The sequence below is a fragment of the Bombina bombina genome, chromosome 3, assembly GCF_027579735.1.
Source record: "Bombina bombina isolate aBomBom1 chromosome 3, aBomBom1.pri, whole genome shotgun sequence".
Lineage (NCBI taxonomy): Eukaryota > Metazoa > Chordata > Amphibia > Anura > Bombinatoridae > Bombina > Bombina bombina.
Window position 1 is genome coordinate 924,434,802 of NC_069501.1, and position 22,549 is coordinate 924,457,350.

Below are 22,549 nucleotides of genomic sequence, written 5' to 3' on the forward strand. Positions count from 1 at the left end.
AATCTTGAATGGCCAGGCTGGGGATGGGGGAGGGGGGCGCACTGTGTCACTGTCTGTCCACATATTGATGGGGGTCTCTGAACTTAAGGGAAGGGTCTGGCACTGGCGCCATCTATAATTTATTACTGACTACTCTACTCACTGATTAATTTTATAATAAACCACAACCAGAGGCCCATAATAAGCAGAAGCCAGCAGTTGTTAGCCCTAATGCATTGCTAAGCCTTCCCTAGCTCTTTAAATATCAATACCACCAGCATGATATAATATATATATATAGTCCTGTACAACCGGCCCTTTGAGGGTGACCAAACTGCTGATGTGGCCCCCGATGAATTTGAGTTTGACACCCCTGTTCTAATACAAGGTCCTTTCAATCATCCAAATCTAATTTCTCTGAGACTGACTGCATGGAGATTGAACGCTTGATCCTATCAAAGCGTGGCTTCTCCGAGTCAGTTATTGATACTTTAATACAGGCACGAAAGCCTGTTACCAGGAAAATCTACCATAAGATATGGCGTAAATACCTGTATTGGTGCGAATCCAAGCGTTACTCATGGAGTAAGGTTAGGATTCCTTGGATATTGTCTTTTCTCCAAGAGGGTTTGGAAAAAGGCTTATCAGCTAGTTCTTTAAAGGGACAGATTTCTGCTCTGTCTATTCTTTTGCACAAGCGTCTGGCAGAAGTTCCAGACGTCCAGGCTTTTTGTCAGGCTTTGGCTAGGATTAAGCCTGTGTTTAAAACTGTTGCTCCTCCGTGGAGCTTAAACTTGGTTCTTAAAGTTCTTCAAGGAGTTCCGTTTGAACCCCTTCATTCCATTGATATTAAACTTTTATCTTGGAAAGTTCTGTTTTTGATGGCTATTTCCTCGGCTCGAAGAGTCTCTGAGTTATCCGCCTTACATTGTGATTCTCCTTATCTGATTTTCCATTCAGACAAGGTAGTTCTGCGTACTAAACCTGGGTTTTTACCTAAGGTAGTCTCTAACAGGAATATCAATCAGGAGATTGTTGTTCCATCATTATGTACTAATCCTTCTTCAAAGAAGGAACGACTTTTGCATAATCTGGACGTAGTCCGTGCCCTGAAATTCTATTTACAGGCAACTAAAGATTTTCGTCAAACTTCTTCCCTGTTTGTCGTTTACTCTGGACAGAGGAGAGGTCAAAAAGCTTCGGCAACCTCTCTCTCCTTTTGGCTTCGTAGCATAATACGTTTAGCCTATGAGACTGCTGGACAGCAGCCCCCTGAAAGAATTACAGCTCATTCCACTAGAGCTGTGGCTTCCACCTGGGCCTTTAAGAATGAGGCCTCTGTTGAACAGATTTGCAAGGCTGCGACTTGGTCTTCGCTTCACACCTTTTCAAAATTTTACAAATTTTACACTTTTGCTTCTTCGGAGGCTGTTTTTGGGAGAAAGGTTCTACAGGCAGTGGTTCCTTCCGTTTAAGTTCCTGCCTTGTCCCTCCCATCATCCGTGTACTTTGCTTTGGTATTGGTATCCCATAAGTAATGGATGACCCGTGGACTGAATACACTTAACAAGAGAAAACATAATTTATGCTTACCTGATAAATTTATTTCTCTTGTAGTGTATTCAGTCCACGGCCCGCCCTATCTTTTTTTAAGGCAGATCTAAATTTTAATTAATACTCCAGTCACCACTGCACCCTATGGTTTCTCCTTTCTCGTCTTGTTTCGGTCGAATGACTGGATATGACATGTGAGGGGAGGAGCTATATAGCAGCTCTGCTTGGGTGATCCTCTTGCAACTTCCTGTTGGGAAGGGAATATATCCCATAAGTAATGGATGACCCGTGGACTGAATACACTACAAGAGAAATAAATTTATCAGGTAAGCATAAATTATGTTTTTTTAGGTTTACTGTCCCTTTAAATCTCAGGCTCAAATGAAATAGCCTGCAACTGATCAGGGCATTCACCTTGTAATACATTTTGCCCTAACTAATAGTAACTTAATCTGTATTTATTTGTTATTTAATCTAAAAATGTGATTCTTTATAATTAATTTTATTTTGAGGCATTATATTAAAATGAAGTGTGAGCTTAATGTAATGTGGCCACTGAATAATCCTGCCATTAGTGACATGCATGTAGTTTTATACTTCATGATATGTATGTCTTTTATTCATATATATACATATATACACAAATGTTTCATCTTATTAATATTTCTTTCTTAAGTTGGTGAGATTTGATGATTCTTTACTCTTAGGAATTCATCACCTAGCCACCAGGAGGTGGTAAAGACACCTTACACCAGAGCTTTAATCTCCCTCCTACTTCATTGACCCTCCCAGTATTTATTTGCCTCATTTATAGGAACAGGTGAATATAGAGGTTTTAATATTTTTTTCAGTTTTCCTTTGATATTTTGTTCTTTTGTTTCCTTAAGGTAAAACTTGGAAGAGAGGTATTTTGGAGAGTACTAGCTGTGCAAATTAAATCTCCTTGCTGGAGTTGTAACCACAGACCTGCTACAGTGTCTCTGGGATAGTTCATTTAGCCTCCTTCTGTTGGACCACCCTGTGTCCTACAATTTCTTCAGGATGGCTTAGATAAGGGATTATCAGCCAGCACTCTAAAATGTCAGATCTTAGCTTTTTTAGTTTTATTACATAGGAAGGTTGCCCGCCTTCCTGATATTCAAGCGTTCACTCAGGCTTTGATCAGAATAACTAGTCATCAAACCTATTTCTCCTCCATGGGGTTTGAATTTGGTTCTCAGAGTTTTGCAATATCCCCACTTTGAACTAATGCATATTCTGGATATTCAGTTGTTATCTTGGAAGGTTTTATTTTTATTAGCTATACTGGGAGAGTATCTGAATTGTCAGCTCTTTTTTATGATCTACCACATTTGGTATTTCACTAGGACAGGGCTGTTTTATTAAAGGGATATTCCAGCCAAAATTGGAATCCACTTGGGTGCATTTCGGTATTGAACAGAAGCATTTTTGTAATATACATGCATTAGTAAAAATGCTTCTAATAAAAGCTATAGCTGTTTCAATAGTGTATTGAAGTATGCACCGTGCACCAGCATTTTAAACACAGCACTTACTCAGAGAGCCTAAGGTGCTGGTACCATCTGGTAATGACTCAATTTGTTAATTGCTGGCATGATACAAGCCCCAGTGATGATCTGAGCAGCTGCATTATTTAAAATGTGGGTGCAGTGAAATAATCTATCTTATCTTCACATGCATGTGCAGAGAAAAATGTTAACACAAAAATAATAACTTTTATTAGAAGCATTTTTGCTAATGCATGTATAGTGCAAATATGTTTCTATTCAAAGATGTAATTCATCTTTGTGCATTTAGATTTTGACTGTAATGTCCCTTTAACTTTGTCTGGGTTTTTTCCTTCTGTGGTTTCCTCAGAACATTAATCAAGAGATTGTGGTGCCTTTTTATTTCCCAATCCTAAACATCTAAGGAAAGATTACTGCATAACCTGGATGTGGTTAGGGCTCTGAAGTTCTATTTGCAGGCCATTAAGGAGTTTTGTCAGTCTTCTAGTTTGTTTATTCTGTTTTCAGTCAAACATAAGGGTCAGAAGGTTACTTCAGTTTCTTTGGCTTCATAGTTAAAGAGTTTGATTCATAGTGCTTATTTGGAGGCTGGTCAGTCTCAGCCTTCATGAATTACAGCCCATTTTATATGTTCTGTCTCTACATCCTGAACATCAATTTTGCACACTTCCACAAAATGTTATCAGTTTGATGTGTTTTCTTCAGCAGATGCAGCTTTTGGCAGGAAGGTACTTCAGGTTGTGGTTCCTGTTTAATAGGTGTCTGCTTTCTTTCATGTAATTAGCAAGAGTCCATGAGCTAGTGACATATGGGATATACATTCCTACCAGGAGGGGCAAAGTTTCCCAAACCTTAAAATGCCTATAAATACACCCCTCACCACACCCACAAATCAGTTTTACAAACTTTGCCTCCTATGGAGGTGGTGAAGTAAGTTTGTGCTAGATTCTACGTTGATATGCGCTCCGCAGCAGGTTGGAGCCGGTTTTCCTCTCAGCGTGCAGTGAATGTCAGAGGGATGTGAGGAGAGTATTGCCTATTTGAATGCAATGATCTCCTTCTACGGGGTCTATTTCATAGGTTCTCTGTTATCGGTCGTAGAGATTCATCTCTTACCTCCCTTTTCAGATCGACGATATACTCTTATATATATACCATTACCTCTGCTGATTTTTGTTTCAGTACTGGTTTGGCTTTCTACAAACATGTAGATGAGTGTCCTGGGGTAAGTAAGTCTTATTTTCTGTGACACACTAAGCTATGGTTGGGCACTTTTTTATAAAGTTCTAAATATATGTATTCAAACATTTATTTGCCTTGACTCAGGATGTTCAACATTCCTTATTTTCAGACAGTCAGTTTCATATTTGGGATAATGCATTTGAATCAATCATTTTTTCTTACCTTAAAAAATTTGACTTTTTCCCTGTGGGCTGTTAGGCTCGCGGGGGCTGAAAATGCTTCATTTTATTGCTTCATTCTTGGCGCGGACTTTTTTGGCGCAAAAAATTTTTTCTGTTTCCGGCGTCATACGTGTCGCCGGAAGTTGCGTAATTTTTGACGTTCTTTTGCGTCAAAAGTGTTGGCGTTCCGGATGTGGCGTCATTTTTTGCGCCAAATAATGTGGGCGTCTTATTTGGCGCTAAAAAAAAAATATGGGCGTCAATTTGTCTCCACATTATTTAAGTCTCATTATTTATTGCTTCTGGTTGCTAGAAGCTTGTTCACTGGCATTTTTTTCCCATTCCTGAAACTGTCATTTAAGGAATTTGATCAATTTTGCTTTATATGTTGTTTTTTCTATTACATATCGCAAGATGTTCCACGTTGCAACTGAGTCAGAAGATACTTCAGGAAAATCGCTGCCCGGTGCTGGAGCTACCAAAGCTAAGTGTATCACTTTTGGTATCTGTTCCTTCAGCTGTTGTTTGTATTAAATGTTATGACAAACTTGTTAATGCAGATAAAATTTCCTTTAGTACTGTTACATTACCTGTTGCTGTTCCGTCAACATCTAATACTCAGAGTGTTCCTGATAACATAAGAGATTTTGTTTCTAAATCTATTAAGAAGGCTATGTCTGTTATTTCTCCTTCTAGTATACATAAAAGTCTTTTAAAACTTCTCTTTTTTCAGATGAATTTTTAAATGAACATCATCATTCTGATACTGATAATGGTTCTTCTGGTTCAGAGGTTTCTGTCTCAGAGGTTGATGCTGATAAATCTTTGTATTTGTTCAAGATGGAATTTATTCGTTCTTTATTTAAAGAAGTATTAATTGCATTAGAAATAGAGGATTCTGGTCCTCTTGATACTAAAACTTAACGTTTAAATAAGATTTTTAAATCTCCTGTAGTTATTCCAGAAGTGTTTCCTGTCCCTGATGCTATTTCTGAAGTAATTTCCAGGGAATGGAATAATTTGGGTAATTCATTTACTCCTTTTAAACGTTTTAAGCAATTATATCCTGTGCCATCTGACAGATTAGAGTTTGGGACAAAATCCCTAAGGTTAATGGGGCTGTCTCTACTCCTGCTATATTTTTAGAGGATGTTGCTGCAGCTTCAACTTTTTGGTTAGAAGCTTTAGCGCAACAAGTAACAGATCATAATTCTCATAGCATTATTATTCTATAACATGCTAATTATTTTATTTGTGATGCCATCTTTGATATCATTAGAATTGATGTCGGGTATATGTCTCTAACTATTTTAGCTAGAAGAGCTTTATGGCTTAAAACTTGGAATGCTGATATGTCTTCTAAGTCAACTTTGCTATCCCTTTCTTTCCAGGGTAATAAATTATTCGGTTCTCAGTTGGATTCTTTTATCTCAACTGTTACTGGAAGGAAGGGAACTTTTTTACCACAGGATAAAAAATCTGAGGTAAATTTAGGTCTAATAATTGTTTTCGTTCCTTTCATCACAACAAGGAACAAAAGCCTGATCCTTCATCCTCAGGAGCGGTATCAGTTTGGAAACCTTCTTCACTTTGGAATATATCCAAGCCTTATAGAAACCCAAAGCCAGCTCCTAAGTCCCCATGAAGGTGCGGCCCTCATTCCAGCTCAGCTGGTATGGGGCAGTTTGCGTTCTTTTCAAAGAAATTTGGATCAATTCCGTTCACAATCTCTGGTTTCAGAACATTGTTTCAGAAGGGTACAGAATTGGCTTCAAGTTAAGGCCTCCTGCAAAGAGATTTTTTTCTTTCCCTTGTCCCAGTAAACCCAGCAACGGCTCAAGCATTTCTGAAATGTGTTTCAGATCTAGAGTTGGCTGGAGTAATTATGCCAGTTCCAGTTCTGGAACAGGGGCTGGGGTTTTTTTCTATCTCTTCATTGTACCAAAGAAGGTCAATTCAGACCAGTTCCGGATCTATCAATATTGAATCGTTATGTAAGGATACCAACATTCAAGATGGTAACTGTAAGGACTATCCTGCCTTTTGTTCAGCAAGGGCATTATATGTCTACAATAGATTTACAGGATGCATATCTGCATATTCCGATTCATCCAGATCACTTTTAGTTTCTGAGATTCTCTTTTTTAGACAAGCATTACCAGTTTTTTGGCTCTACCGTTTGGCTTAGCATCAGCTCCAAGAATTTTTACAAAGGTTCTCGGTGCCCTTCTGTCTGTATTCAGAGAACAGGGTATTGGTATTTCCTTATTTGGACGATATCTTGGTACTTGCTCAGTCTTCACATTTAACAGAATCTCATACGAATCAACTTGTGTTGTTTCTTCAAGATCATGGTTGGAGGATCAATTTACCAAAAAGTTCATTGATTCCTCAGACAAGGGTAACCTTTTTAGGTTTTCAGGTAGATTCAGTGTCTATAACTCTGTCTTTGTCAGACAAGAGAAGTCTAACATTGATATCAGCTTGTCAAAACCTTCAGTCACAATCATTCCCTTTGGTAGCCTTATGCATGGAAATTTTAGGTCTTATGACTGCTGCATCGGACGCGATCTCCTTTGCTCATTTTCACATGCGACCTCTTCAGCTCTGTATGCTGAACCAATGGTGCAGGGATTACACAAAGATATCTCAATTAATATCTTTAAAACCGATTGTACGACACTCTCTGACGTGGTGGACAGATCACCATCGTTTAGTTCAGGGGGCTTCTTTTGTTCTTCCGACCTGGTCTGTAATTTCAACAGATGCAAGTCTTACAGGTTGGGGAGCTGTGTGGGGGTCTCTGACGGCACAAGGGGTTTGGGAATCTCAGGAGGTGAGATTACCGATCAATATTTTGGAACTCCGTGCAATTTTTCAGAGCTCTTCAGTCTTGGCCTCTTCTGAAGAGTCGTTCATTTGTTTTCAGACAGACAATGTCACAACTGTGGCATACATCAATCATCAAGGAGGGACTCACAGTCCTCTGGCTATGAAAGAAGTATCTCGAATTCTGGTTTGGGCGGAATCCAGCTCCTGTCTAATCTCTGCGGTTCATTTCCCAGGTATAGACAATTAGGAAGCGTATTATCTCAGTCATCAAACGTTGTATCCGGGCGAATGGTCTCTTCACCCAGAGGTATTTCTTCAGATTGTTCAAATGTGGGAACTTCCAGAAATAGATCTGATGGTTTCTCATCTAAACAAGAAACTTCCCAGGTATCTGTTCAGACCCCGGGATCCTCAGGCGGAGGCAGTGAATGCATTATCACTTCCTTGGAAGTATCATCCTGCCTATATCTCTCCGCCTCTAGTTCTTCTTCCAAGAGTAATCTCCAAGATTCTGAAGGAATGCTCGTTTGTTCTGCTGGTAGCTCCAGCATGGACGGATTCTTTTTCGGATGGCCTATTGCCAACCGTGGGCTCTTCTGTTAAGACCAGACCTTCTGTCGCAAGGTCCTTTTTTCCATCAGGATCTCAAATCTTTAAATTTAAGGGTTTGGAGATTGAACGCTTGATTCTTGGTCAAAGAGGTTTCTCTGACTCAGTGATTAATACTATGTTACAGGCTCGTAAATCTGTATCTAGAGAGATATATTATAGAGTCTGGAAGACTTATATTTCTTAGTGTCTTCTCATCATTTTTCCTGGCATTCTTTTAGAATTCCGAGAATTTTTTTACAGTTTCTTCAGGATGGTTTAGATAAAGGTTTGTCCGCAAGTTCCTTGACAGGACAAATCTCTGCCCTTTCTGTTCTTTTTCACAGACAGATTGCTAATCTTCCTGATATTCATTGTTTTGTACAAGACTTGGTTCGTATAAAACCTGTCATTAAGTCAATTTCTCCTCCTTGGAGTTTGAATTTGGTTCTGGGGGCTCTTCTAGCTCCTCCTTTTGAACCCATGCATTCATTTGAACATTAAACTTCTTTCTTGGAAAGTTTTGTTTCTTTTGGCCATCTCTTCTGCCAGAAGAGTCTCTGAATTATCTGCTCTTTCTTGTGAGTCTCCTTTTCTGATTTTTCATCAGGATAAGGCAGTGTTGCGAACTTCTTTTGAATTTTTTCCTAAGGTTGTGTATTCTAACAACATTAGTAGAGAAATTGTGGTTCCTTCATTATGTCCTAATCCTAATAATTCTAAGGAGAAATCATTGCATTCTTTGGATGTTGTTAGAGCTTTGTAATATTATGTTGAAGCTACTAAGTCTTCCGAAAGACTTCTAGTCTATTTTTCATCTTTTCTGGTTCTAGAAAAGGCCGGAAAGCTTCTGCCATTTCCTTGGCATCTTGGTTGAAATCTTTAATTCATCATGCCTATGTCGAGTCGGATAAGACTCTGCCTCAAAGGATTACAGCTCATTCTACTAGGTCAGTTTCTACTTCCTGGGCGTTTAGGAATGAAGCTTCGGTTGATCAGATTTGCAAAGCAGCAACTTGGTCCTCTTTGCATACTTTTACTAAATTCTACCATTTTGATGTGTTTTCTTCTTCTGAAGAAAAGTACTTCAGGCAGCGGTTTCAGTTTGAATCTTCTGCTTATGTTTTCATTAAACTTTATTTTGGGTGTGGATTATTTTCAGCAGGAATTGGCTGTCTTTATTTTATCCCTCCCTCTCTAGTGACTCTTGCGTGGAAAGATCCACATCTTGGGTAGTCATTATCCCATACGTCACTAGCTCATGGACTCTTGCTAATTACATGAAAGAAAACATAATTTATGTAAGAACTTACCTGATAAATTCATTTCTTTCATATTAGCAAGAGTCCATGAGGCCCACCCTTTTTGTGGTGGTTTATGATTTTTTTGTATAAAGCACAATTATTCCAATTCCTTATTTTATATGCTTTCGCACTTTTTTCTTATCACCCCACTTCTTGGCTATTCGTTAAACTGATTTGTGGGTGTGGTGAGGGGTGTATTTATAGGCATTTTAAGGTTTGGGAAACTTTGCCCCTCCTGGTAGGAATGTATATCCCATACGTTACTAGCTCATGGACTCTTGCTAATATGAAAGAAATTAATTTATCAGGTAAGTTCTTACATAAATTATGTTTTTCTGTCATTTTTCCTGCCATTTTCCTTTTGGACTTCTTAGCTTGGGTATTAGTTTTCAACAGTAAGGAATCGTGTACTCTCAGAAACTTAAGAAGGAAAAGATAATTTATGCTTACCTGATTAATTCCTTTCTTTCTTGATGGTGAGAGTCCACAAATCCACCTGACAGTTCTATTTTGCACCTCTTTACCCTGATATCTTTCTTACTACTTCCTCCTATTCCTTGCTATACAAAATACTGGTAGGGTCAAGGAAGTAGGAGGGATATTAAAGCTCTAATATAGGGTATATTTTCGTCTCCTCCTGGTGGCCAGGTGATGAATTCCCAACAGTAAGGAATCATGGACTCTCACTAACAAGAAATAAAACAATTTATTCTTACCTGATAAATTTATTTATCTTTATTTTAAAAGTTTGTTGTTTGTTAAATAATGTGCCTTTTTAATAGCTGTTAAAGGTTGTCTGTAGGAAAAATAATCCAATATATTTTATAACACACAGAAATTTCTTGCATACATTTTTAAGAAGGGGTCAAGAAGTCGTTTTTTTTTTTTTGTTTGTTTTTTTGTAGGGGGAGACTGAATTATGTGAATACTTTAGTTTATCTTCTTGCAAATATGACTAGGGGAGCAGCTAAGATAAGTTTTTGTCTTTCACAATGTCAACTTAAATTGACAAGACAATTGAGATGTTCATAAGTAGATTTGACCGTGCCCAACAAAATTGAGCCACAGATTTCCATCTCTTCAGTTTGTAAGGATAGGTTTGTTTTCTCAGGTGTAAGAACTTCACTTTAATTCTCCCCCCCCCCCCCCCCTACATTGCACTAATTCCTCAGCAGCTATGCGGGATAAAGGACTGAGCAAAAGTAATTGTGGATTCTGGATTGCAACGTTTCCAGCAGAACTAGTATTCTATCTCAATCCACAGAAATTGAAGTTTGCTGAGTAATCAAGGTTACAATAGCTTGCTCATCTGTGATGCAAAATTTACTACAAGCAAGAAAAACATCTCCACTACATTAACTTTAGGAGGTGGAGAATAAAAGAGAGTGTCCCACAAATTAGCAAACTATCAGCAAAATTACAAGTTGTGTGGTACGGCTACACCGCTGAAAAATTAGCCATTGCGAGGAATATGCAGGTCTCCCATATTACAAGTCGCTAGCGTTATAGTCTATACCGCCGCAATCTATTCCGCTATCTGAGACTAGTAATTATGGATTTTGCAAAACTCATAACTAAAAATGTTACAAAGTACACTAACACTCATAAGCGACCTATTAACCCCTAAACTGCTACCCCCTGCATAGCCAAGACTAAATAAACCTATTAATACCTAAACCGCTGCCCCCCCCCACAACGCAACTACTACTAAAATAAAACTATTAACCCCTAAACCGCCACCCCACCACACAATAAACCTTATTGCACTATTAACCCCTAAACCACCATCCCCACAACACAATAAACCTAATTAAACAATATTAACCCCTAAACTGCCATCCCCCCACAACTCAAATAACTAATTTAATCACTAAGCCCCCTAACCTAACACCCCCTAAATTAACCCCAATTACATAAAATAAAAAAAATACAAAGTTAAAATTAAAATAAAAAATCTTAACATTACTTAAAAAAATAAAACCTTAAATTAAAGTAAATCATTCTAAAATTACAAAAAAAGAAAACTTATGCTTACCTGATAAATGTATTTCTTTTTTGACACAATGAGTCCACGGATCATCTTAATTACTAATGGGATATTCACCTCCTGGTCAGCAGGAGGCGGCAAAGAGCACCACAGCAGAGCTGTTAAATAGCTCCTCCCTTCCCTTCTAGACTGAAGGTCCAAAATACCGCTGGGGCGTCTAACAGTACCACCTGAGGGTCCCTGGACCTCGACCCGCACCTCAGAAGATTGGCATTCTGCTGAGATGCCATGAGAATTAATTCAGGCTGACCTCATTTGAGAATCAAGCTATAAAACACTTCCAGATGGAGTACCCATTCCCCCGGCTGAAAGGTCTGCCTGTTCATGAAGTCCGCCTCCCAGAGTCCACCCCTGGGATGTGGATTGACGACAGACAGCGAGAATGGGCCTCTGCCCATTGAATTATTTTGGATACCTCTGTTATCGCTAAGGAACCCCTCGTTCCTCCCTGATGAACTGAAGATATGTGTCCAACTGGAACTAGATAAACTGGACCGAGGCTAACAGGGGCCAGGCCAGAATAGCATTGAAGATCGCTCTCAGCTCCAGAATTATAGGAAGAGCAGACTCTGACAGAGTCTAACATTCCCTGAACCTTTAGGGGGCCCTAGACTGCTCCCCATCCTGGAAGGTTGGCGTCAGTTGTCACAGACATCCAAGATGGTCTGCGAAAGCAGATTCCCTGGAATAGATGATCCAGAGGCAACCACCCTTAAGAAATCCCTTGTCTCCTGCTCCAATAATATTCAAGGAGACAAATCCATTCCATAGCCTGAGCATGATAACCTGCCGAGGTCTGAGAAGGAACCGAGCAAATGGGATGATGTCCCATGCCGCTACCATCAGCCCGATTACCTCCATGCACTGAGCCACTAATGGCAGAGGAGAAGACTGAAGAAAATCTTTAATTTCCTGACTTCTGTCAGGAAAAAAACTTAATTTATAGGGAATCTATTATGGTTCCCAAGAAGGTTACCTTTGTCCATGTGACTAAGTAACTCCTTACCAAATTTACCTTCCCAAATTTACCTTCCCTCCTTGATATCACAGAAGGGATAACATTTTCATGTGGAATCTTGCTTGAAAAGATTGCGCCTGGACTAGGCTGTCTTTCAGAAAGGGTACCCCAGCAATGCCCTGTAACCGAGCACCGCCAACAACAAACCCAGACTCCTATTAGAACATTCTTGGAGCTGTGGCAAGGCCGAAGGGCAAAGCCACAATTGGGAGTGTTTACCTGAGAATGTGAAAATGCAAGCGCGCGTCCGTTAAATCCGCCTTCATAAAATGACCCTCCCGGATCAAAAGAAAAATGGAACGAATAGTTTCCACCTTGAAGGACGGTACACTTAGGAATTTGATTAGATTCTTGACATCTAAAATTTGTTTAGACTCTAGAGATCTAAAATAGTACTGAAGCTTCCCTCTTTTTTGGGAACTACTACCAGATTAGAATAAAATCCCAAACTCTGTTCCTGAATCGGAACAGGAACACACTTTTTCCCAGGTCGGAGAGGTCTCCTACCCAGTGTAAGGCCACCTTGCCTCTTATCTGGCTCCAAATGTTCTTGAAAGCCAAAACCTCCCTCCTGCTCAGAGGAAGAAGTAGAAGGATTCCCTTGAAATCTTGAAAGGAACGAAAAAGTAATCTTAACCATAATGTGTGCCAATATGGTAAGCCTGAAATCTTAGCTCCCCACTAAATACTTGAAGGGAAGCATCTGTAAGAAAGGAGATGACCAACGTAAAGGCCTTTATTTTATCCTGGATTTGTTTGAGGGAGTGTCTGTTCGAATGGAACCAGACAACGTATGAACCAGTATGCTGCCGCATAAGTGACAGTGGCAATACAAGTCATAGGTTGCCATTACTGAGCAATCCCTCAAACCTCTTATCCCTAGGATTCTTAAAGGAACAACTATCCTCTATGGGAATAGTAGGACTCCCGAGCGTAGAAATTGTCCCTTCCACCTTGGATACCGCCTGACAGAACTCCTTTGCTATGGGTAAAAATCTCTTCCAAAGAGAAAAAAAGGGGTACCTTCTCTCCCATTCCTTAGCAATGATCTTGGTACCACCTAATATTGACAACCACCATGGTATTGTTGTTGTCCTGAGTAGCTAAAACCTCCTTAAAGGAGCAGTCAACACAGTAGATTTGCATAATCAACAAATGCAAGATAACACAACAATGCAATAGCACTTACTCTGAACTTCAAATGAGTAGTAGATTTTTTTTTTTCTGACAATTTTAAAAGTTATGTCTTTTTTCACTCCCCCTGTACCATGTGACAGCCATTAGCCATTCGCAAATGCATACACGTACCATGTGACAGCCATCAGCCATTCACAAATGCATACACACTTATTCTTGCACATGCTCAGTAGGAGCTGTTGACTCAAAAAGTTTAAATATAAAAAGACTGTGCACATTTAGTTAATGGAAGTAAATTGGAAAGTTGTTTAAAATGGCATGTTCTATCTGAATAATGAAAGTTTAATTTTGATTGAGTGTCCCTTTAAGTAACAGAAGGAGGAGTTCTATCTTAAACCTGAAAGATACAACTTCAGTATCAGCAGGAGGAATTATACTGTCAGAAACTGAGATTTTATCCTCAGATGCTACCGAAGTATCCTCTTCCTCACGTCTGGGAGGGGACCTCTAAGATAGTAACAACCGTGACAGGAACCTCGCTCACTGAATGTTTATTTTTCCTCTTGCGCTCTCCCTGCAGCATGACAACGACTGTCTAGTAAAAAAGGGAAGCAATGTCTTGCAAGGTAACTCCAGGAGGAGCCGTGGTGGAAGCGCAGGGCACTGGTTGAATGGACACTAAGTTTTTAGGACACTTTTGGAGAAGGCTGCAGAATGTATAGAACATTGTCATAATGTATCTTATCTTTTAACAGCATCTGAGACAATGTTGGCTCTGAAAAGGATGTTTATCACTGACCTGTAAATTCCTCTCCATGCATGAGGAATAGAAAAGTAATTATTATCACAGCGTAAAGAATATGTAATATCTTTCATTTACATTTTAATCAAAAATAATTTGAATATCCTAACTAGAGTTACTGTGCCTTTAAATTTTAAGAGCAATGTCCTAACTCTGCCTAACAACTATTTTATTAACATCCAAAATGTTAATTCACATGTTGAAGGGCCTCCTGGACCGCTGTATTCACAGCTTGATCAACAACAAAAAATAAAAATAAAATTGGTGTTACTGCGTCTTTAAACGTTAAAATAAACTGCTTTATTTTTGTGCAACGTATAATGTATTTACAAATTGAGCTCCAAACATCCCCAACCTCTAAGTCCTGCTGAGGTTTACCGCCGGATGAGAGAAACTAACATAATACCCATCCGATTCCTTAATAAGGCTTTAAAAACGGAATGTGAAGCCTCTCTGCTGCGTGACATAACGTGTTCCCTCTAAGGCCAGATTTGTGAGCAGCCCAGCAGTGAAACAGTTAAAAATGGAATCACACTTTGCAGTCTGCATTGTTTAGTCGTGTTTAGTAATTGTTCTAATTAACTGTTTCACTGCTGGGCCACTCACAAAACTAGCCTTAGAGGTAACACTGCATAACAGGAGACCCACCATCGCTTTCCGTTTCGGATAAGGGCTATGAACACAGAGCGCCAGAATGCTGCATAGATTAGCTCCGCCCATCGTGGGCATATCCAAATAAATTTCCCGGGCTGCTAAAACTTTAGAAAGAAAGTGCCGTCTGAAAATAACTTCCGTCATGGCGGAAATTGAGTGCTAAGAACTCCCGGTCGGCTAGTATATGTAAATGAGGTTGTCGGGAGTAGGATTGTACCAAACAGGCTAAAAAAATAAAGCACAGACAAATCTAACCTCCCCGTCGGCTGTTTGAAGTACAATAAAGCCGTAGGGAGTTGCTAATACCCACCAAGTATAAATATGGGAGTAGTTTTATACTGTCAGAAACTGTACGCCCCAAACATAAATATAATTGCCATTTCTCCACGTCCCCAGTGCCTGCAGAAACTGCCCTATGACCTATCCCTCCTAGGGATAATGTCCTCTCGTGTCCAAGTATATAATGAAGTGCCAATCTTTCTGCGTAAAAACCCCAGAAATGAAAATTATCTCTTAGCTTATAAATCTGCCCAGCAGTAAGGCAGCACACCCGGCTTGCAAGGTCCTCTCCCTCACATTGGCCTGTGGAAATAAAAAGTACTGAGTATTTTTCTCCCTTAGACTTTCACAAATAGGGCAGCATCAAGATATGTGAGGCGCAGTGAGAATTATGTCCCACAAGTTCCCATTGCTCTAAAGCCACCACTGCTCTACTGAAGAGACTGATATGGACTACAGTTACATCCTAGAACAAAGCAGCACAATCTTATACTACTTTAAAAATAATAAACTCTTGATTGAAGATCTATTCTAACACCTCACTTTACCACTTCCTATCACTAACGTAGGCAAAGAGAATGACTGGGGTGGGAGGGAAGTTTGGAGCTATTTAACAGCTCTGCTGTGGTGCTCTTTGCCGCCTCCTGCTATCCCATTAGTAATTAAGATGATCCGTGGACTCATCGTGTCATAAAAATGAAATTTAAAAGTCAAAAATTACACACACAAAAAAAATTATCAAAAATAAAAAAGTTAAACCTAATCTAATACCCCTATAAAAATAAAAAGTCCCCCCAAAATAAACCCCTAATCTAACACAAAGCTATCAATAGCTCTTAAAAGGGCTTTTTGTAGGGCAATCGGCTATTTTGCAGCCCATTTAAAAAAAAAAAATCCCCAATCTAAATTAAAAAAAAACCTCCCCAAAAATAAAAAAAACCTTAGTCTAACCCCAAAATAGGTATTCACCATTCCTGAAGTCCGGCAGTGAAGGTCTTTTTCCAGGCGGCGACATCTTCATCCAGTGCGGGGACCTCTTCTATCTTCATCCAGGGCGATGGCGGAGCGGCTCGGATACATCCAGCATGCGATCAATGCTGCACACTGAAGCTTGAATGCAAGGTGCCCGTTTTATATTTGGGGTACCTTGCATTCCTATTGGCTGAAAAATTCAAATCAGCCAATAGGATGAGAGCTACTGAAATCCTATTGGCTAAGATAGAAGAGGTCCCCGGGCTGGATGAAGATGTCGCCGCCTGGAAGAAGACCTTCACCGCCAGACTTCAGGAATGGTGAGTACCTATTTCAGGGTTAGACTTTTTAAGGGCAATGCCCATACAAATGCCCCTTTAGGGGCAATGGGTAGCTTAGGTTTTTTTAGTGTTAAGTTTTTCATTTTAGGGGGTTTGGTGGGTTGGGGGATTTACTGTTAGGGGTTAATTTGTATTTTTGAGGTAAAAAGAGCTGTTTAACTTAGGGCAATGCCCTACAAAAGGCCCTTTTAAGGACTATTGGTAGTTTAGTGTTAGATTAGGGGGTGTTTTTATTTTGGGGGGCTTTTTTATTTTTAGAGGGGTATTAGATTAGGTTTTATTTTTGATAATTTGGTTTATTTTTTTCTGTATTTTTTTTTATTTTTTGTAATTTTAGATTTATTTAATTTAATCTTAGGTTGTTTTTTTTAAGTAATGTTTGAATTTTTTATTTTAATTTTAACGTAGTATTTTTTTATTGATTAAATTAGTTATTTGCGTTGTGGGGGATGGCAGTTTAGGGGTTAATCGTTTAATTAGGTTTGTTGTGTAGGGGATGGCAGTTTAGGGGTTAACAGTGTAATTAGGTTTATTAAGTTGTGGGGGTGGCGGTTTAGGGGTTAATAGGTTCATTTTATTAGTTGTGATGTAGAGGGCCGACGGTTTAGGGGTTAATAGGTTTATTATAATAGTAGTGATGTGGGGGACTGGCGGTTTAGGGGTTAATAGGTTTATTATAGTAGTAGTGATGTGAAGGGACCGGCGGTTTAGGGATTAATAGGTTTATTTAGGTGTTAGCGATGCGGGGACGGCGGTTTAGGGGTTAATAACTTTAGTTGCGGATTAGGGGTATTTAGGCTAGGGGGTTATGCTAGGGTGTTTTTACATAACTTTATTTTCCCCATAGACATCCATGGGGATTGTGTTACGGCGATCGCCATTCCGCGATCGCAGGTGTTAGTTTTTTTCTAACACTTTCTCTCTATTGATGTCTATGGGGGGAAACGAGCATGTCAAGTCAGGCCTTGGGTTTTGTGCGGTATGGAGCTTAACGCACCATACCGCACAACAAAAGAAGGTTTTTCAGTAACTTGTAATGGCAGCGCTATGGAGAGTGCAATTCTGCTATTTTTTTTGCGTTATTTACGCAACTGGTTTAGCGCACAACTTGCAATCTTGGTCTATGTTACTGATAACAAAATGTATACAGGTGGCCCTCGTTTTACAACGTTTCAATTTACACCGTTTCAGAATAACAACCTTTTTTCCCAGTCATGTGACTGCTATTGAAAAGCATTGAGAAGCAGTGCATTTATTAAAATAGCCAGTAGGTGGAGCTGTCCGCTTATGTTGCAGCAAAGCCAAGCAAACGGAAATTAATCAGTTTAACCAGACCTGAGCTATCAAGCAGATTTCAAAGGAACAAGATCTTCCTGTCTATAAATCAGTCCAGATTGGAATGCATAGAAAGAACTGTTTGCAGAAAAATGCAAGTGAAGTCTGTGTTGTGTAATTATTTTATTAGGTTTATAATGCTGTTTAGCATTTAAAGTCTTCATTTCAAAGCTTTAAAAATAATGTATTAGGTGTTACTTATGACATTTTTGAGAGGGGCCTGGAACCTAACTCCCTCACTTCCCATTGACTTACATTATAAACTGGGTTTCAATTTACAATGGTTTCAATTTACAACCATTCCTTCTGGAACCTAACCCCGGCGTAAACTGAGGGCTACCTGTATATAAATGGAAGCTGCAGTCCTAAACATCACTGCTAAAACTACTTTATGAAAATTAATACATAAATACAATGATTTATAAATAAAACTATTATATAAAAATATACTTACACTATTAAAAGTAATCTGCAGCTGCTTATGTGGAAGCACAAAGCAGTCTGGCCAGACACTGTACACACAAAAGAGCTCTCTCGTCCCGGCTACAAGATTACATTTTCTGAGAACGTATCTACCTCACAGATCAACGCAGGGAGAAGCTTCAGAAGGTGTGTCGTCTGCTTAGGTCCAATGCCCATCCTTCAGTAGGTCAATGCATAGAAGTCGTAGGTCTCAGGGTTGCGGCATCGGATGCTTTACTGTGTGCTCACTTTCATCTGAGACCACTGCAGTTGGGTATGCTCAGACAGTGGATTGGAGATCATTCAGATCTGTCTCAGGGCATCTATCTGGATGCCCAGATGAGAGGGAGTCTTGCCTGGTGGCAATTGCCAGCTCCAGTTCTCCTAGGGATGAGTTTCCGTCGCCCCCTTCCGTCAACCTGCATGTTATTTTCTCATTCTCACACTGTAATTAATTCACACTCACTTACCGATCTAATCATCTACACATTTTATTAAATCAAATAACTTTTTACCACTTTGTAAGTTACTCAAACATAATTGAATCACCATATCATTTATAACATTGTTACATATCTACTGTATAGTACATATATTTATTATTTCTAAAGGCATATAGAATGTATAGCCACACATGCGATTGGCTTTCTATGATCATGTGATATTGGGACACAATGAAAATTTGATTGACATCTGTTCTAACCAATAGCCATTTGGCTATGAAGGAGGGTTTAATGTGTTGTTATAAAAGCATTCACATTCAGATGCATGCAAGCCCCCCCCCTCCCTCTGAAGAAGCATTGCGAAATGCGCATCAGGGTTGCAATACTTGGAGTACTTATCTCCTCCTTTTTAATCTTCTTGAGTTTAACCTAACTATTCTATATTAAGTCTGTTCGCTATGACTCACTTGCCTTCTTAGACAGCGGTAACTGTAAATGAGCTCCCGGATAGGAGCCTAGCTCAAGATTATGGTTGTTAACTGTCTCCAAGAGGTGTCATGCAAATTCCTTTGTTTAAAGAGCTGATTCAATTTGGGTGTTAAATCTAGGTCTAAGTCTATAATGATATGTAGAGACTTAAAAGGTATGTCACATACACACTAGTTCACATTTAACATAGTTTCAGCTATTCTAGTCACTTTTGCTTCCAGGGTTGGAAAGGTCCTGAGTACTTTATAGTTGTTTCCCAATTTATATATTTCCAAGGCCAAAACACCCTCAGATAACTAATTTGCTATTAACACATAGTAATACCTGATATAGTTTGTTTTGGGGTAACTTATGAAAACTGTTTATAACTGCTATAAATATATAAGAGAATATGTGCGATATGGTTATTCCTATTTTTCTTTGTATGGGTTAAGGAAGCCACACCTTACTTTTAGCAATGCTGATGATTCATAGACTACGGAGAGGTTGCCAGCAGCTGAGGCAGCGCTCTGTACCTTATTTTATTTACCAGCATATCTAATATAAAATATTGCTCCCTTTAAGCAGACTGTTTCTAATTCCTATTATCACCAGTACCGATTATAGTAACTTACACAGGCCATTCATTCAGAGAGTCCAATTTAATATCTATGCTGCTTCAATCTCAATACAAAAAAAAAAAAAAATATCTCCCCACCCACCCATACACTCTGAGATTTTAAACTACCACCTCCTAGATAAGAAGGACTACATATGCGGTTAACCTCGCCTATGCCGCAACCTTAACTACTCCCCTAATATTTACTTCTGCACAATACCACAGTGTTGACTCTATTTACCATACTTAGCTCAGCAGGACTGATTAACATAATTTGCTAGATGAGTCTTTCATTTTAAAATATTCTTCAGTTGCCTTCCTTGAAGCTACTAAGGTCAAGATAGGGCCCAAAAGTGACCCATTGTGGCAGTTTGAATGCTTTGCTACTGATTCTTGATACAGAGACCCACAAGTGGTCTCCTATAATTGATGCAATCTTCAGCTATTGTTATGTATTTCAGTTGATTTGGGGCCCGAGTGTATCCTTTTAGAAAGATATGAAGGTTTAAAAATGTTTCATTTGCATGTTGCTGAACTGTCTTTCTTTTCTTCTGGCAGCAATTGTATGTACTATTTGTCTTGCGCCATATAGATAGCAATTAGTGTTTATTACATGTGCAACCATAAGAAGTAACCCATATGATGTAACTTGCTGTAAGCAATTTCAAAATGATATTGTATAATGCTGCAATCGCTTGTTTTTATGCCAAATCAATACCTCAATAAAAATACATAAAAAAAAAAAAAAAGACGATTATGGTTGTTCTCTTGCACAATATCTCCAGATAGGAGTATGCCTAATGATACTAACAACCTTTTGATAAATATTTACGGTAACTGATTGCTGAGGGAACTCTCTGTAATATATAAAAGTGAATATAGAACTGATAAGCTATTATCACTTTATTTTTGTAGGCTTTCTCAATGTGTTTTTAAATTGTCTATGGATGTTAACGCTAATCTAAAGGATTGCCTTTCATTATTTATAATAATAGTTTTTTAAAAGTTATGTTTTACTGATTCTGTTTACTACTTGCACTTTATTGATCTAGTATGTGTGTAAGCTTACTTAAAGGAATACTAAACCCATTTTTTTTCTTTCAAGATTCAGATAGAGCATGCAATTTTAAGCAACTTTCTACTTTACTCCTATTATTATTTTTTCTTCGCTCTTTTGTTATCTTTGTTTGAAAAAGAAGCAAGGAAGGTTAGGAGCTAGCCTATTTTTGGTTCAGCACCTGGGTTGTGCTTGCTGATTGGTGGCTAAATTTAGCCACCAATCAGCAAGCGCTATCCAGGGTGCTGAACCAAAAATGGGCCAGCTCCTTAGCTTAGATTTCTACTTTTTCAAATAAAGATAGCAAGAGAACTTATATTTTAAGTCTATACACACACCTTTGCTTTAACACAGTGAGAACAGGCTTGTTATTTTTATTTCCTTACTCCTATACACAATTTAATATTTAACTGAAATTCTGACATCAGTGAATTTTGTTTGGAATTGTATAGACACATAGTTACAGTTTGCGTGGCTAAATGCAATTATTGCAAAGATGAGCTTCATATTTAGTGTTAGAGAGAATAAATGTTATCATTTAATATAGACATTTAACCTTTGCTCAGTGAGTTAGGGATTAATGGAATGATCATACCGGATTAGGTATAATATTAGTATTAGTTACTCACTGTATATTATGAATTGCTGCTAATCGTTCCCCAGCTGCTGCGCTGTTCAAAGAGTCTGTAGTGTATCAATTGGGCGCAAGTTACAGACTCAGCCAATCAACAGCTTGTTTAGTCAACCGCATGGCTCATTAGCATACCGTGACGTCACCGGGCTTTGCAACTAGACTCTGTAGTAGCGTGGCTAATTTGCATATTGAGATTGTACCTGTCAGAGCGTGATTTTCAATACTGTTTACGCTCAGTATTTATATGCTTTGTAGTGCTAACGTGGTGTCCTAATGTTGAAAGCGTAGTTCATAAGTTATATGTTGTATGTGTGATTATAGCAGGACCGATTAGGGTCGAAAAAATGTCAAACAGCCCCTGTTAGATCAATGCCTATCTTAATTGGTTAGACACTTGTGTGAGTGTAATAATTCTATTATAGGACTCCTGTGTGTTTAGGTTTGATATCATATGGGACTGCAGGGAATGTTCCATCACTAACACTGTGTTCTACGCTTGCAACATTAGGACACCACGTTAGCACTACAAAGCACAAAAACACTGAGCGTAAACAGTATTGAAAATCACGCTCTGACAGGTACGATCTCAATATGCAAATTAGCCACGCTACTACAGAGTCTAGTTGCAAAGCGCGGTGACGTCACGGTATGCTAATGAGCCATGCGGTTGACTAAACAAGCCGTTGATTGGCTGAGTCTGTAACTTGCGCCCAACTGACACACTACAGACTCTTTGAACAGCGCAGCAGCTGGGGAACGATTAACAGCAATTCATAATATACAGTGAGTAACTAATACTAATATTATACCTAATCCGATATGATCATTCCATTAATCCCTAACTCATTGAGCAAAGGTTAAATGTCTATATTAAATGATAACATTTATTCTCTCTAACACTAAATATCTGTAAGGTATCTATAAGGTATAAGGTATCAGCCTGATGAAACGACTATATGTTGAGAAATGCGTTGCTGGACGCATGTTTTTATCTGTATATACTCAATAAATATACCCTTGAGTATTACACACCTGCCTATCATCTAATTTAATTGCCGCTGGTGCTATTTTGTTCTGTTCCTGACGATCTCC

General features: G+C 38.9%; 1 protein-coding gene across 2 annotated transcripts in view; it reads left to right on the forward strand.

The window, feature by feature from the left end:
- The window catches only part of DIAPH3 (diaphanous related formin 3), a 1,718,568-nt gene that overhangs the window by 1,395,574 nt on the left and 300,445 nt on the right, over positions 1-22,549 (forward strand). The gene's annotated exons all lie outside the window — the stretch shown is intronic.